Raw genomic sequence first — 17,444 nt, 5'->3', positions numbered from 1 at the left:
ACTTGCTAAACGCACCTTACCACGCCCTATCACGCCATGCCTTTAGAGCCCTGGTTGGCTGGTGGCCCTTACCGTCATCGCCTCTGATGCGCTCCTTGATGCCGACCCACCCCGACCCTGCACTCCTTCCTCCCTCTTCTCAGGCCTACCTCGTGTCACTTGACTAGCGAGCGAACAAAGGGCAGCGAAAGCTGCTGGCAGCCAAAGCGTAACAAACTGCTGCGGGTAGCCCAAAGCGTAACAGAATGAGGGATCAGCCAAATGGGGCGCAGGATCAATTATGACCATAAGTGGATTTGGAGGGTGGACGCAAAATGAAAGGACCTAAACTCATGGCTTTACACAGCGCAGATATTACAAGGGGGAATGGCCTATACTCACACATACTATGACATAACAGTGGTGGATCTAGGATTTTCTGCAGGGGGGTGACTTCCTCGAGGCCCCAATGGGGCCGAGCCCGCTAGGGGGGCCCGGGGGGGGGCATGGAAATTTTCAATTTTGCTTGTTCTGAAATGCAATTTCCTGCATTCTGTGAAACAAATCTGCCTCACTGTTGGACTCCTAGAGTATGACGTTTTAGGTAGGGATTTTAATTTTTCATCAATGAGTTAAATATTCGTAAAATAGGAAGAAATAAGATTGACCAAAACAGTGACCCGGTATCGGGATGAAGAATTTATTCCGACTATCAGTAATCGCTGGCCAACTTACAATATTACTTGACTGATCAGAAACAATGAACATGAATGTGAGCAGTATCAAACATGATAAATGTGATTCTGTCACCGGCATTTTCGTGCATAGAATTAATCACCATCACGGTCATCAAACAACGACGATGCCATCATTCGACGAGGGTGTAGATCCATGTATCGTTTGCAGATGTCCGCCTTTGAGATTGGCACCTCGTGTCCGTGCATAGCGATTACTGCCAAGTTGCTCAGCTTCTCCGTTGCCATCGTATTTCGGAGCCAGTTGTGGATACGCATTAAACACGAGAACGACCTCTCTGCCTCCACGCTTCCTACTGGCAGCACAGCTAGAATCTTCAGTAGTTCTCGTAGGTTGGGAAAGAAGGTGGCGTCAGCATGGAAGGTCAAAAGGCTGGTTACTGAGCTTGCGGAAATAGGCAACTGCCGCTTCCAGCATCCACCTCTGCAGCTCACTTTGAAAGGCTGATGGGAGCGGCATGACGTGGTTCCACTTAACCAGAAGGCATTGACCCAGCTCCTTCACTTCGGCAGTGCTCTGTTTCACGATTACCTCAGGAATGAGAGCACAAAGCTCATAATGCGCCCTTTTATCCTGACTGAACCGAGTTTTCATCTCACTACATATCACGTCAAGGAATGGTATCGCCACAGTCCTCTTCCAATATTCGGCTACGGACTCAGATGGGCAGTTTTTTCGTTGTGTTTGTCGACCGCATACTCTTGGCCGTTGCTCAGTAGACCCAACTTTTTCAGCTACAGCTAGTACTTCCACGTACATATGCTGAAACCACTCGTCGATCCCTTTTCGGATGTCCACATACGAAAGGTTTACCTCTTCGATCTTCTGAAACCCGAAGTACACCTCCATCAGTCTACCTTGTAGCGATGTAACCAGTGGTCGCATAGGTTCCAGCAGTTCCTTTGCACACACGAAGTTGACAATATGGCCAAAGCTTGCCATCATATGCCGTAGACCATTGGCTGCAGTCCTGGTATTCGTGTCCCAGCTCCATTGTTCATTGTGCGGATAGAATCTCTCATCAGTTGTGGGTTGACATATTTCATCGAGAGTGACGACAATGTATTCGTACAGCTCGAAGATTGTTTCGAAGGCGGTATGCCTTTCGATCCATCTCGTCTTGCACAGGTTTTTTAGCTTGACCTTCTTTAGGTCTGGAGACAGGGCATGGATAATGACCTCCAAAAACCTCTGTCGCTTCGGTGAATTGTCAAAAAAGCTGAACAACTCTCGGCAATTATCCATCATATTTACAATGGATGGGATTTTGCAAGCATGGCAGATAACAAGAGGCTTTTTAATGAAAGCGTCCAGGGTTCCTTGGCGACGTGTTTTCTTCCTTGGGTTGTCCATTTTTCAAACGCACGCTCAAATCTGAAATAAATTGATAATCAAGTTAAATAACTGCAATAAAGATGAAACTTATGGCTATACAGAACGCCTATTCCCAAACAGTAGGATATGATCGACTAGGCCTAGGCCTAGTCAGGCCCCAGCGGCTTATCCTACACCTCGGCAGCATTAATCTAACTAGGGCCTACCTCCTGCTAATTAGAGCTTATCTTCAACCATAACGAACACTAAATTAATAGATAATATTACCAGGCGATGTAGATGGATTCCATAGGCCCCTTGCAAAACAGAAATCTGAAACACCCAAAAAAACAATTTCCTCTGTTTTAAAACATTGCTATTCCAAAAATAGGGAGGTGACTAGTCACCCCTGTCACCCCCCCTGGATCCGCCCTAGCAAAACTAATACTCTAAGTGGGCCTACGTGTTGCTCGTGGACTAACTATGGGGGGCAAACCTTTAGCCTTTAATGCTGTCATATGTACAAATCTCAAAACCGTAGATTATATATATATATATATATATATATATGTATATATATATATATATATATATATATATATATATATATATATATATATATATATATATATATATATATATATATATATATATATACATATATATATACATATATATATACATACATATATACATACATATATACATACATATATATATATATATATATATATATTTATATATATATATATATATATATATATATATTGTTACGGACCGCGGATAAGATGTTGGTTTTGCCGAGCGGAAGCCCCGCGGTCCTAACAGTTACCCCGACTAACCCGATTCCTGAACGTTGGCCGGATCGCGCCACAGCTATTCAATAGGGAAAAGACAAAGGCGACACGGATGTGAAGAAGAAGAAAAAGAAGACAAAAAAAGGTTGGAAATACCAATATAATTTATTTCTATTTACACCCAAAAATAACCAAGGAGAAGGAAAGATAATAAAATAATATACAGAAGAATTAGAGACACAGTGCAATTATTAACTTATACAAGCTTAATTAAATACCCATGGACAAGACACACAGAACAAACTCACGTACACAAAAGGATGGAAAGGCAGGAGGTGGATGGCTGGAGGGAGAGGAAGGTCCAAGGGTACTGCAGCACGATCGGCACGTTTAGCAGCCGCCGTTCCTTCGCGGCCCTGCTCCGGAACTGCCGTCAAGGCCCCAAGCTGCTGTCGTTGCGGCTGTGGCTGCGGCTGCTCTGTGGACGTCGCGTGCTTTGCCAGGACTCGTCTGACTCGTCTGACCCGTCTGGTCCAACCACACAACTGAACAACGTGCTTGCTTCTTGCCCAACTCTCTTGCTTGGTCCAACTTTGGCGAGCAAGGCGACGAATAGCAGGCTTTGTGCTTCCCTGGATGATATCTTTTACGCAGTACCTTGCGCGCAGCGCTTTTATAGCGCCTCCGGCGATCAAGCCGCCGGCCTTCAGGACACGCCCATCGGTCAGCTCGCTTCGGCCCTGATTGGTGGGCACAGGCCCTCTGACTCCACCCTTGATGACGATGGGCGGGCACGCCCTTCTTCCCCGAGCTGAGCACATGTTTAATGGCGGCTATTGTAGTTGGCAGTAGAAGTTTTGGGGGTGGGAATGGGGAATGAAAGGGAATCTATCTTATTTCACTTGGTGCAATGGAGTGTCATCTTAATGGAAGACAAGGCCTTACCCTGATACACATAACAAAGATATAACTATTGAACAGGGGTATTCTATGATTGGCTAACGTGTATGCTTTATGGACTAATTATGGGACGCCCTTTGACCTTTATACAACACTGGAGTAAGGAGGGTCCAGAATAAAGCCATAATAATAAAAAAACACAATAAAAAAACACAATCCTCATATCCGCAACAATATATATATATATATATATATATATATATATATATATATATATATATATATATATATATATATATATATATTGTTGCGAATATGGAATTTGGCCTCCATATCCGCTTGTAAATATTCCCCTATTTCCCCAATACTCCCCAACTATCCCCAATCCCCCATTCCCTAGTCCCATTGTCTGTAAACAACACTCTGTAGAACCGACCTTCCCCTTTTTCCCCCATTAAATGTCGTGCCCAGGTCCACCGCATCTCACGTAGACAACTTTCGGACATCTTGCTAGTTATTCTTAGTCTATGTCAGTTAAGGACTCCTTTCCATTAATTCTGACTCTTCGTTGCACCAGAATGTGATTATATGGCACCAGTAGTGAGTTTAGGACCTTCCCATACCTCCTTCCATCTTCTTCCCCAAACAACAACAACTACAGCTACAACAACAACTACAACCACGGCGCGCGGGGGGAGTGTGCGTCCTCCCACCAGCTCGGTTAGCCGCCATGACCATGCGCTCCACGGGGTTACCACGAAGGGGCTGGCTGTCAGCTCCTCGTCAAGGGCGGAGCCTGGTAAACCCCCCGCACGCACCCAATGAGAAGCAACGTGCCGATTCCACGAGGCGGAGCTAACGAGCCGAGGGCGTGTCACTCCCCGCCGGATATACGCAGCCACTTGCCGGACGTGACGTGAGATGCGCCCCGAGCTTGAGAAGACAAGAGAGCCACCTCCGAGCGCTGAGAGATCTCCTGCATCTTTTGGGCCGCGCTATCCTGTCCCTGAGCACAAGGTGCACCTTGTGCTGGCCATCGAATACCCGCTTTCCTTGCCATCAATCCCCGTGTGAGTCAGTTTTTGTCCTGTTTCTCTGTGGTCTGTCGGGAATAATATAAGATTGTGTCTAAGTGCCTATCTTCCTTTGCTGTCCCTCTTGTAGTTGTAATCTAACCTTCCGAACGAATATAACCTCCTCCGGAGGTCTTGAGAACCGTATCCCTGGTGTCGTGTCATTTTAATCCCAGCCGTGTGTCTTTTCCTTCATTGACCTAGCGTAGCGCGATTAGTCAACGTTCGGGTATAATCGGGTAACTTGTGCAGACGTGGTCATACCAAACCGCTCGGTAAATAACATCCACCACCGCGTCAGTAACAATTGGTGTCGAGGAGTGGAATTCGAACCCGGGACTAAATTTATTAGGCCCAAATTTGTAGTAGAATCAATTCGGAGCGCGTTTCCCGCGCGAAATTATAACGGCGAAATTTGATTTTGTTATACGGAAATAAAAACCCGAATTTTGAAAGTCGCGCTATGGCAGACCAAGACAGCTGGGGTCCGGTAGTGGAGAGTGAGGCAGGGTCGGTCCAGGACCAAATTGAGGGACGTGAGGAGAGCGAAGCAGCGAGGGTAGCAGACGCACAAAATGGCGCCTCGCTGGTCACCGCGCCCGCGACCGTGGCAGCGCCCCTGGTGGATCCGAACCTTTTTATGTTGCAAATGAGGGCCCTTATGGAACAAATGGGTGAGCAATTGGGAGACCAAATTAGAGGTTTGAAAAGCAGTATGGGGGTAATGAGGGACGAAGCGAGGGGTACTGGTGAGAAGGTAGACAAAAATTTTGAGGGGTTAGACAATGGGATAAAAGAGGTGAGAAATGGGTTAATGGGGGTAGAAAACAGAATGGCCGCTCAAGAGAATCAAATGGAAGGGATGCAAAAGGGGTTAGAGGGGGTAGAAAATAGAATGGCTGCCCAGGAGAATCAGATAGAGGGAGTGAAAAACGGGTTAATGGGGTTAGAAAACAGTATGGAAGGCAAATTGAGGGACATGAGGGACCAAGCGGAAAGGGAAGTTAAACAAATGGGGCAGCAGATAGAGGGGGTCAGAATGGGGGTAGAAACCAAACTGGATGCTCACAGGGAGGAAATGGAGCAGATGAGGGTGGCATCTGGGCAGGAGATGCAAGTGATGGGAGAGGAGATCAGAAGAGGAGTGAGTGAGGAGGTCGGAGGAGTGCGCGAGGAGGTGAGGCACTGTAAGGAGCACATGGAGAAGGAGGTGAGAAAGGGGACTGTAAAGTTACAAAGGGGGCATAGAGGTCCTGACGCAGGAGGTGGAACAGCTGACGGAGGGACAAAAAGAAGTAACGGAGCAGGTTCAAAGGAACACTGCGGTATTAGGAGGATTAAAAGCAACACAGAAAGAACTAAAAGACGACTTGATAGCGACGGATAGCGACGAAGAGGGAATGTCAGATGGTACGTGAGGGACTGACAACGAGGTTGGACGAGGTGATAGAGGTAATGGAGACGAAGGACCGGCAGGTGAGGACGCACATGGAAACGGTCAAGGTAGCCTTGGAGGACGAGCTTGAGGAGACGTACCGGGGAATAAAAGAGGTGAAGCAGAAATTAGAAGAAGTGGAAGAAGGGATGAGCGAAATTAAGAAGCGACGGAGAGGGGATAAGAAAGAGATAAAAGAGGAGATAAAAGAATTGGTCCAAAGTCTGTGTTTGGATCGTGATGATGTGCTCATTAACCGGATGAGGGATTCGCAGGTGATGGAGGAGAAGCGAAGAGGAAGAGGACCCGGTGTAAGTGGTGACCAATATGGTCGTGCGTATGATGCGCCAGGGGATTTAAGAAGCTTGGGGGTCGAGATGGACCCGGGTGTTCGTGAGAGGCCGTTGGTGAAGTGTGCGACAGGTCTGGTGTGCGAAAAAGGAGGTGTGCGAGAAAGTCCGACTCTGGGGTGTGTGAGGAAAAAGTGCGTGCCAAGGAGTGAGGGTGCTAGCGAGAGTGAGTCGGTCGTAGCGCGTGTGCGAGGGAGCAGATGGAAGCGTGGTGTGGTGAGAGTTACAGAGGGTGTAACGGGAGAGTGTGCGCGAGAAAGGTGTGTAACGGGAGAGTGTGCGCGAGAAAGGTGTGTAACAGACGGGTGCATGAGGAAAGAGTGCGCTGTCAAGAGTAAGGGTGAGTGCGCTGTCAAGAATGGAGGTGAGAGTAGTGAGAGTGACAAGGAGAGTGAGCTGGTTGTGACAGGTGAGCGAGGATGTACACCTGGGATGGAAGGATGCACACCTGGAATGGTAGAGCGTGAGTGGGAATGCACGCTGGAGTTGGTGGTGAGGCACGTGGTTGGGTGTGCGAATGAGAGCACACCTGTGATTGTCACAGAGGAGGTGACCGAGGAGGGGGCGCGAAGCGGTGTATTGGTGAGGTGTGCGAGCAACGAATGTGTGCCGAAGTGTTCGGTGGTCAGGTGTGTGACCAAGGCTGTGAGTGGAATGAGTGTACCTGGGTGTGTAAGGAAAGGTACGAGGAGCATGGGCACGGCTGGATGTGTGAGCAAGGAACGGGCTGCGGGGTGTAAGAATCCAGGTGAAGCATCGACGGTAACCAGGTTAGAGGTTAGGTCGACTTTTAGCCGAAGCGGGCCCTCGGTGCGTGCTGGGCCTCGCTTTGAACGGCCGCGTCCGTGCTCCACCAGGCGGAGCGGGCGGCAGGATAGGAAGGGTCGTCATGGCGACCACTTTTTGTTGAGGCATTCCGGCAGGTCGAGATCGAGCCATGGGATGGCTCCACGCCGAGATGGTGCGTGGGATCTCGGCCCGGGTAAGCCCCCGTCCCTGCACCGAGTGCCGGACGCATCCAGCCGCTGGCGCAGAACAACCCGCATTCATGGCTTGGCTTTACGAAGCCGGGCTTTGGACGGGAATTGGCGCACCGAGAGGCATTATTGAGTAGACTGGGTGATGAGGTTAGTGTTTTGGCCCCAAAATTAGAGAAAAACAAAATTTGATGATTGGCAAAGGATTGGCAGAGTGATGATTGGTAATGGTACAGTGATTGGCAGATGATTGGCAAATTTTTGATTTGTGGAAATCTGATGTGCAAAATTGGTAGTGAGCGATGGGCCCGGTGGGTAAGGGGGGCATCCCTGCCACCCTTCCCATATGTGGGGGCAAAGGAGCAATAGCTTATGGGGTGTATGGCAGTGAAAACTAGCCCGGGTGGGTTAGGTTATATTGTTAGGGATCTAGAAGAGATTGACATTAGGTGACGTTAAGTTTAGTTAGTGACTGATACCTGTAGTGGGGACGCAGGTAGATTAGTGTGGATGATAATGACGAGGGAGCGCAATAGTTTAAAGGGACGACTGGGAAGCGCAAGTTTCAGAAGGGAGTAGTTAGCTGAGATGATGCCGTGTGTGTGAGAATTGAACAGGTGTGATTGCACAGGTGTGCAACTGGACAGGTGTGTGGAGCCGTGTATGAGTAGTGAGTGTTGTGGATCAGCGCGAATGCGCTTGGGGAGAGAAGGGTGCAGGTGGCACCAGGTGTGAGAGCACAGGTGTGCAAGTACAGGTGTGTGGAGAGAGTTGGAGTAAGTGGTACGGAGTGGTGTGCATGGTGCGAAGGTGTGGATGGGGGAAGAGTGGACCCTTTTCACGAGTACCCGGGGCGGGTAGTGTAAGTGTTAGGTAGAGGGTACAGGTAAATTGTGGTTGGATATTGGCATCTGTGGTGCGGGTGACAGAATGGTATTGTGAATGGGTGCATTAGTGTTGTGGAAATGGCTGGGCGTGTAGCCTGTTAGTGTGTGTAGTTGGTTGGGCACTCCACCACTGTGAGGATGTCGGCCAGGTGAGGCCGCAGGTGGGCTCTGGGAGCCGGTAGTTGTGAGTGGGTGCCTGAGGATCCCGGGTGTGGATCGGGCAGCCCCGTGCCAGAGAGGGCACCGAGTGGGGAGAGCGCCAGAGGGCCTTCCCCAGGTAGTTAGGTTAGGGTAAGGAGCAGGTAAGCTCGGAGGCAACTGCAGTGGTGGAGGTGTGCAGGTGGGTAGACCCACTGGGAGAGGTACACGCCACAGCCCAGAAATTGTGCGAGGGCACCGGGAGATGAATCGGGGGAGTGAGACCCCAAATTGAAAAGCACCACAGTCTGGCCAATGGGAATTGGTTTTTAGAACCCATAGTGTAAGAGGGCCAATGGTTTGGCCGGAGAAAGACCCCGGGTAGTGTAAAGTTGTTAAAGTCATTTAGGAAATAGTTAGGATTGATGAACCTGTCGCACCATACGCAGCCACTTACCTGTGGTGATGATGATGACTCCACACCTGTGTTTTCTTTGTCTTGGTGCAGGAAATGAGAATTGCTGTGAGGATTTGTGAGACGCATCACGACGTGGATGAGACATTGGGGTGATTCCATCTCTCCCTCCTTAGGAGGGACTGATGATGAATTGGTGATGGCAAATTTTGATGTTGAGTTGGAGATGGCAAATTTTGATGAGAGTTGGAAATAGCAAATTTGATTGGTTAGGAGGGAGAGAAGACGAATTTGGTTTATGGGAGGAACGGGGAAGACAGTAGGGATGTTTGTTGATTTGTAAAGTAGATGTTTATGGGTAGTGTTGTGTTTTGTGGATACAGTAAGGGGTAAGGGAGGGGCCATGTAGGTTACCTGGTGGGGGGGGGGGGCGTACGATAGGAACGTACCTGTCTCACCTGGTTCCCATGTGCCCCCAGTGTGCATTACCTTGCATTGCGTGCACTTTTGCGCCCTTACCACCTTACTCACTTGTCTGCTTCTTTTGTCTCCCACCTCCGAGGATCTGGCTTTGGGGTAGAGAGAGAGGAGAGAGAGGTGCTGGCTTCGCAGTTGTGGGCCTGCACTTTCGCTGTTTGCTGCCTGGATCGATACACCATATGGACCGCAATGTTTGTGGCCACCCACAATGGACCGCAGCTCTTTTGCGGCCAAGCACCACCCGTGGATGGACCTATGGGTCAACGTGGCACCTATGCCATACAGGTGAACCACTTTTAGTAGACACCACTGAAGGCCACAATATAGAAATGGACGCGGTTGGCGCCTTTCTTTATTTTTTGAAAGAGGCAAGAAGGCCAAGTGCACCACACGAAGGCAAGACCAGCGGCAGAACATCGGCCGGCTGCGACACCACACAATGATTCATAAACACTTTATTGGTGCACCGGATGGTGCTCACTGTGTGATGGGGTGGTGCTTGATGCTTGGAAGGGGTGCTCTGCACATTATTAAAGGCCGTAGGCCACAGAGCACTCGTGGGTTGGTGTATCGATGCTGGCATGCGTGCTCTCTCTATGCATAACATCTGCATGTGTTCCTCCAAAAACAGGTCCTGGATCGTAGTGTAAATATCAGCGTAGTCTTGTGTAAATAATGCTCCCTACCGGCTGTATGTTTAGTTTGAGGATTCTTTCCGGATTCGGTTATCCTGTGGGTGTGTTTCTGTGAGGAGAAGGGTGCAACGTCGCAGGGGGACATATTTACTCATTTGTGAATATCTGTAAAACTGTCGCACTCAGGGTAGAGTTAATAGTAGAGGGAACTACATTGCGTGCCACACTAAAGTAGGTAAAAATTTATCGGGTCGGGACGCCCCGAGGGTAGAGAAGGGTGCAATGTTGCGAATATGGAATTTGGCCTCCATATCCGCTTGTAAATATTCCCCTATTTCCCCAATACTCCCCAACTATCCCCAATCCCCCATTCCCTAGTCCCATTGTCTGTAAACAACACTCTGTAGAACCGACCTTCCCCTTTTTCCCCCATTAAATGTCGTGCCCAGGTCCACCGCATCTCACGTAGACAACTTTCGGACATCTTGCTAGTTATTCTTAGTCTATGTCAGTTAAGGACTCCTTTCCATTAATTCTGACTCTTCGTTGCACCAGAATGTGATTATATGGCACCAGTAGTGAGTTTAGGACCTTCCCATACCTCCTTCCATCTTCTTCCCCAAACAACAACAACAACTACAGCTACAACAACAACTACAACCACGGCGCGCGGGGGGAGTGTGCGTCCTCCCACCAGCTCGGTTAGCCGCCATGACCATGCGCTCCACGGGGTTACCACGAAGGGGCTGGCTGTCAGCTCCTCGTCAAGGGCGGAGCCTGGTAAACCCCCCGCACGCACCCAATGAGAAGCAACGTGCCGATTCCACGAGGCGGAGCTAACGAGCCGAGGGCGTGTCACTCCCCGCCGGATATACGCAGCCACTTGCCGGACGTGACGTGAGATGCGCCCCGAGCTTGAGAAGACAAGAGAGCCACCTCCGAGCGCTGAGAGATCTCCTGCATCTTTTGGGCCGCGCTATCCTGTCCCTGAGCACAAGGTGCACCTTGTGCTGGCCATCGAATACCCGCTTTCCTTGCCATCAATCCCCGTGTGAGTCAGTTTTTGTCCTGTTTCTCTGTGGTCTGTCGGGAATAATATAAGATTGTGTCTAAGTGCCTATCTTCCTTTGCTGTCCCTCTTGTAGTTGTAATCTAACCTTCCGAACGAATATAACCTCCTCCGGAGGTCTTGAGAACCGTATCCCTGGTGTCGTGTCATTTTAATCCCAGCCGTGTGTCTTTTCCTTCATTGACCTAGCGTAGCGCGATTAGTCAACGTTCGGGTATAATCGGGTAACTTGTGCAGACGTGGTCATACCAAACCGCTCGGTAAATAACGTCCACCACCACGTCTGTAACAATATATATATATATTGTTACGGTCCGCGGTTAAGGATGTTGTTTGCCGAGCGGAGGCACCGCGGCCTAACAGTTTCCCCGATTCACCCGATTCACCCGACGTTGGCCGTATCGCGCCACAGCTATTCAATATGGAAAAGACTAAAACGATGGATGTGAAGAAAAGGAAGAAGAAGAAGACAAAAGGTTGAAAATACTACTAAATTTATTTACTATGTACAGGCTCAAAATAACCAAGGAGAAGGAAAGATAAGAAAATAATATACAGAAGCTTTTTAGAGACACAGTGAAAATCGCTAGCTTATCTAAACAGACTTAATTAATACCCAGGACAGAACAAACGAAGACGACTCACATGGGGAATGATGATAGGAATGGCAGGTGGATGTTTTGAGGGAGAGGGAGGTCCAACGGGTCCTGCAGCACTATCGGCGCGTTGGGCAGCCGCCGTTCCTTCGCGGCCCTGCTCCAAACTGCCGTCCAGGCCCCAAGCGGCTGTTGAGTGTTGTTGCTGCTGTGGACGCTGCTGCTGGCGAGCAAGGCGACGAATAGCAGGCTTTGTGCTTCCCTGGATGATCTCCTTTGAACAAGAATCGCTGCTGGATGATCTCTTCTCTTGGACAAGAATCGCTGCTGGATGATCTCCCTTCTCTCTCTTTGACCTCACAACCCAGCTCTCCCTTGGACCCTTGCGCGCGCGCTTTTATAACGCCCCCGGCGATTAAGCCGCCGGCCTTCAGGACACGCCCATTGGTGTGCTCACCTCGGCCATGGTTGGTCGCGCGACCCTCTGGCTCCGCCCTTGATGACGACGGGCGGGCACGCCTTTCTTCCCCAACCCAAGCACATGTTCAATGGCGGCAATTGTAGTTGGCAATGCGAATGGCAATTGACGAAAGGGGAAATGGAGGTTTTTGGGAATGGGAATGAAGGATGAAGGGAATCTATCTTTTTCACTTGGTGCAATGGAGTGTCATTCTAATGGAAGACAAGGCCTTACCCTAAAACACATAATAAGGATATAAACTACTGAACAAGGGTATTATAGTGTCCTTCAATGGATGCTTTATGGAATTAACTACCGGGACGCCCTTTGACCTTTACACAACACTGGAGGCAGGAGGGGCCAGAATCAAGCAATAATAATAATAAAGCACACAATAAAAAAAATACAATCCTCATATCCGCAACAATATATATATATATATATATATATATATATATATATATATATATATATATATATATATATATATATATATATATATATATATATATATATATATATACATATATATATATATATATATATACATATATACATATATATATATACATGTATACATATATATATATACATGTATGTATATACATATATACATGTATGTATATACATATATATATATATATATATATATATATATATATATATATATATATATATATACATATATATATATAGATAGATAGATAGATATATATATATATATATATATATATATATATATATATATATATATATATATATATATATATATATATATATATATATATATATATATATATATATATATATATATATATACATACATATATATATATATATAGATGTATATAGATATATATCAAGTAATGAACGGCGGTTGGGAATTATATCCACGATATCCATTTTTCCGTTCTCCAACCTATAGCTTTGTCTTTAAAAAACTCAACGTTTCGGCCAGCAAGCCAGCGTGCGCCGAGCCTCCACTAGCCTTCATCAAGAGAAGTTCCCTTGTTCACCTCCTCCCAGATATATCTGGGGGGAGGGGTGGGCCTATTCTATCAACCAATCACAAAGCTGCGTTGCGAGACCTCGTGACCATGGACCCATGCTCGGCTTATGTTGCAAGTGTTTTGTGCGTGTTTGAGCGGTGTATTGTGTTTTGTTGTCCGTGTCGGCTATGTCCCACTTTGTCTTTGTCCTCCTCCATGCATCGATGTCTCTCTGGTGTATTTATGCATGAGAAGCGAGACTGGAAGGATACATAGGCGAGACTGGAAGAACCTTAGGCCAGCGCATTAATGAACAACACAAGGCCTTTGAGTGTAATCACCCAGAAAGATCTGCTATCGCCAAGCATGGAATAAGGGCGGGCCATGTTCCTCTATGGGACAATGTGAACGTGCTGGCGGCATCCCCGAACCAGGCCAGGAGGCGAATACTGGAGGCCTGGCACACTGGCCAAACGCGGGCACCATTGACAGAGGAGACTGTGGCGTTACCACAGGCATACGGACCTCTCATGCATAAATACACCAGAGAGACATCGATGCGTGGAGGAGGACAAAGACAAAGTGGGACATAGCCGACACGGACAACAAAACACAATACACCGCTCAAACACGCACAAAACACTTGCAACATAAGCCGAGCATGGGTCCATGGTCACGAGGTCTCGCAACGCAGCTTTGTGATTGGTTGATAGAATAGGCCCACCCCTCCCCCCAGATATATCTGGGAGGAGGTGAACAAGGGAACTTCTCTTGATGAAGGCTAGTGGAGGCTCGGCGCACGCTGGCTTGCTGGCCGAAACGTTGAGTTTTTTAAAGACAAAGCTATAGGTTGGAGAACGGAAAAATGGATATCGTGGATATATATATATATATATATATATATATATATATATATATATATATATATATATATATATGTATATACATACATATACATACACATACATACACACACACACACACACACACACACACACACACACACACACACACACACACACACACACACACACACACACACACACACACACACACACACACACACACTAGTAAAAAGCCAGTCAAAAATGACCGGTTCGGACAGTTTAATCGACGTGCAGCCTCGTGAGCGTGCCAAAGTCTGAAACATGAGCCGAGTGTCAGGTGTGCTTTTATCTTCTTTATCCATTGGACATCATACGGATGCAAAAATGAACACTAATTTTACTCTGGGCACGTTGCACATCACGTGCAGCGAATTTCACCTCCCTGCACCTTGTATATATATATTTTTTTTCACTCTTCCGTACACCGCCCTTGAGACTTGGTTTACAGGCCACCATCTACAATTCCAATGTAAGAGACATAATTACTCTTTTATGAAAAATCTTTCTCGAGTTTGTTTTATCCTCAAAAAATGACCATAGTGAACGGACATTCGTGCTAAAAAATTGGCCTTTAAAACCTACCCCTATGAAGGGGGACAGACATATATACAAACAAACTGACATTGTGTTTTATATGATGATATATATATATATTGTTATAGATCGCGGTTAGATGTTATAGACCGAGCGGTGGTGTAAGACCGCGACCTAACAAAACTCACCCGATTCACCCAGACTTTGGCCGTATCGCACCCCAGCTGCTCAATGAGGGAAAAGACGAAAACGACGCAATGCAAAGAGGAAAACGAAGGCAAAGAAAGGTTTGGAAATACGACTGAATTTATTGACTATTTACACACAAGCAAAAAGAAAGCAGTCACGTTTATTTACAAGCACATAAGACGCAGGTGACACAGGGAAAATACTAGCTTATACAGACTTAATTAACCCAGGACAGAACAAACAAAAGACTCTGACTCACGCGGGGAATTGCAGGAGGTGGATGGCTGGAGGTGAACGCTTGGTGGAGCCAACGTGGAGCTTGGTGGAGCTGAACGCTTGGTGGAGCCAACGCGGAGCTTGGTGGAGCTGAACGCTTGGTGGAGCCAACGCGGAGCTTGGTGGAGCTGAACGCTTGGTGGAGCCAACGCGGAGCTTGGTGGAGCTGAACGCTTGGTGGAACCAACGCGGAGCTTGGGGGATTGGTGTGACGGGTTCTCTCTCCTTCCTTAGTCCCACCCAGTCCAACAACTTCCTCTCTTGCTTCAGGACTCTTTCTCTCTCTTTCTTGGTCCCTCACTCTTTACCACCGACTCCTCACCGCAACCAACACAACCACTTGACCACCACCTCTACTGACTGACTCTTCACCACTCTGCACTTGACGACCGACTCCCAACCAACTCAGACCAACTCAAAGTCCAACTCCAGGCCTTTCTGTCTTCTGCTCTCCTCTGTAAAAACGCATCTCTTTTTGGACACGCCCTTGCCTTGGGTTATATAGGCCCCCGCCCCTCAACCTTTGCGACCCTCCCCGATCGCTCTTCCTCCGCCCTCTCTAGCCGAACCCCTGGCTCATGGTTGGTCGAGTGGGGCGGGCTCACTCCTCCCCTCTATGACGAGGTGGAGACACGCCTTCCTTCCCCGACTCGAGCCTCGTGGTCAATGGCGGTTATTGGAGGGAAAAACCGACCAAAATGCGGAAGGCGCTTCGAATTGCAATTGACGGAAAGGGGGGAATGGAAGGGAATCTATCTCTTTCACTGGTGCAATGGAGTACTTTCAATTAATGGGAGACACAGCCTTATCCTAAAACACAGAATAAGAGATAACTATCAACAGGTATATTCTATTACTTGGCTGACGTGTATGCTTGTGGACTATGGGACGCCCTTTTGGTCTTTACACAGCTCCGGAGGCAGGAGGCACAGAATAAACAATAATCACAATAGTACAGCACACAATTAAAAAAAATATACAGTCCTCATATCCACAACACTGCACCCTCCTCCTCTTAGGCACGTCCCGGGCCTACAACTTTTATTTAGTGTGACATGTAGGTGTAGTTCCCTCTATTTTTAACCTGACCCTGAGTGCGACAGTTTTAAAACATAAATAAATGTGTCCCGCTGCTCCATTGCACCCTGCCTAACAGACTTACGCCCACAGTTAACCGAATTGCGGAATGGTCTTCAAACTATACACTGACGGTGGGAAGCATTATTTACACTGACGCTATTTTTATTTACAAAACTAACCCAGGACCTGTAATTGTTCTTTCTGGGGGGAGACAGTCTGCTCTGCATCGACGCACCATGAACGCACCCAATAACGCACCAATACACACCCAAGCACCAATCGGTGCAGTCACCATAGTTCATCAGTGTTCCATAAAAATAAACCAACAACCCCGAACCCTGCAGGTGATCTCTTGCTCTTCGGCTCCCTCTGCTGGTTATTATTATTTGTCTTCCAGATGTTGTCATTCTCTTTTGCTTTGCTTACTGGCGGCCTATTTGCAATAAAGTGTGCCCAATGTGTCCTTCTTATTTATTTTATTTATGGCCCACAGGGCCGACTAGTGTGGTTCACCTGGGGGGCATCGGTGCCCTGTGGCCAAGGTCCGCCAGCAAGATTTCGGGCCCTCATGGCCGGTTCCAGCAGAGGGGCCATGCCCCAACCCATGGGGTCCATAAGTGGTGCTCGGCCACAGACATGTGGTCCATAATGTGGTGCATCGATGCAGACAGCTGGTTCTGGGAATTTCGGGCGCACAATGGCCGACCCACGCACGCTCCCCTCGGCGCCCAATGGCGCTCAGGTCCTCATGTGGGAGACAAAAGGGGGGACAAGACAGATGAGCGAGGGGTAAGGTCTCAAGGGTACACATCAAAAAGGCAATGCAAGGCGAAATGCGTACGGAGGGCGAAGTGAGAAAGCTCGTCCCTACCGTACGTCACCCCCCTGTTACCTAGCCCACCCTTGCCCTTACCCCATATGTACAAAACCTACACATTACCAATTCGTCACTACTGTCACGTCTTCCCCATATTTCCCCTATACCAAATTCGTCTCCACAATCCCTCTACTTCAAAATTTGCCATCACCAATTCATCATCAATCCTCATAAGGAGGGAGAGATGGAATTACGCACAATGTCACACCCACGTCATGATGCGTCTCACAATCCAAACATTTGCATAGTAAAAATAATAAGACATGGCATGGTGCGGAGTACCTGTCACCTCAGGTGAGTGGATGCAGATGGTGCGAGGAGATCCTTCATCCTAACTATTTTCTAAATGAC

This window comes from Myxine glutinosa, chromosome 13 (genome assembly GCF_964187855.1).
Source record: "Myxine glutinosa chromosome 13, kmMyxGlut1.1, whole genome shotgun sequence".
Taxonomy (NCBI): Eukaryota; Metazoa; Chordata; class Myxini; order Myxiniformes; family Myxinidae; genus Myxine; species Myxine glutinosa.
The sequence above is the reverse complement of the archived record's forward strand: the minus strand, read 5'-3'. Positions refer to the sequence as shown.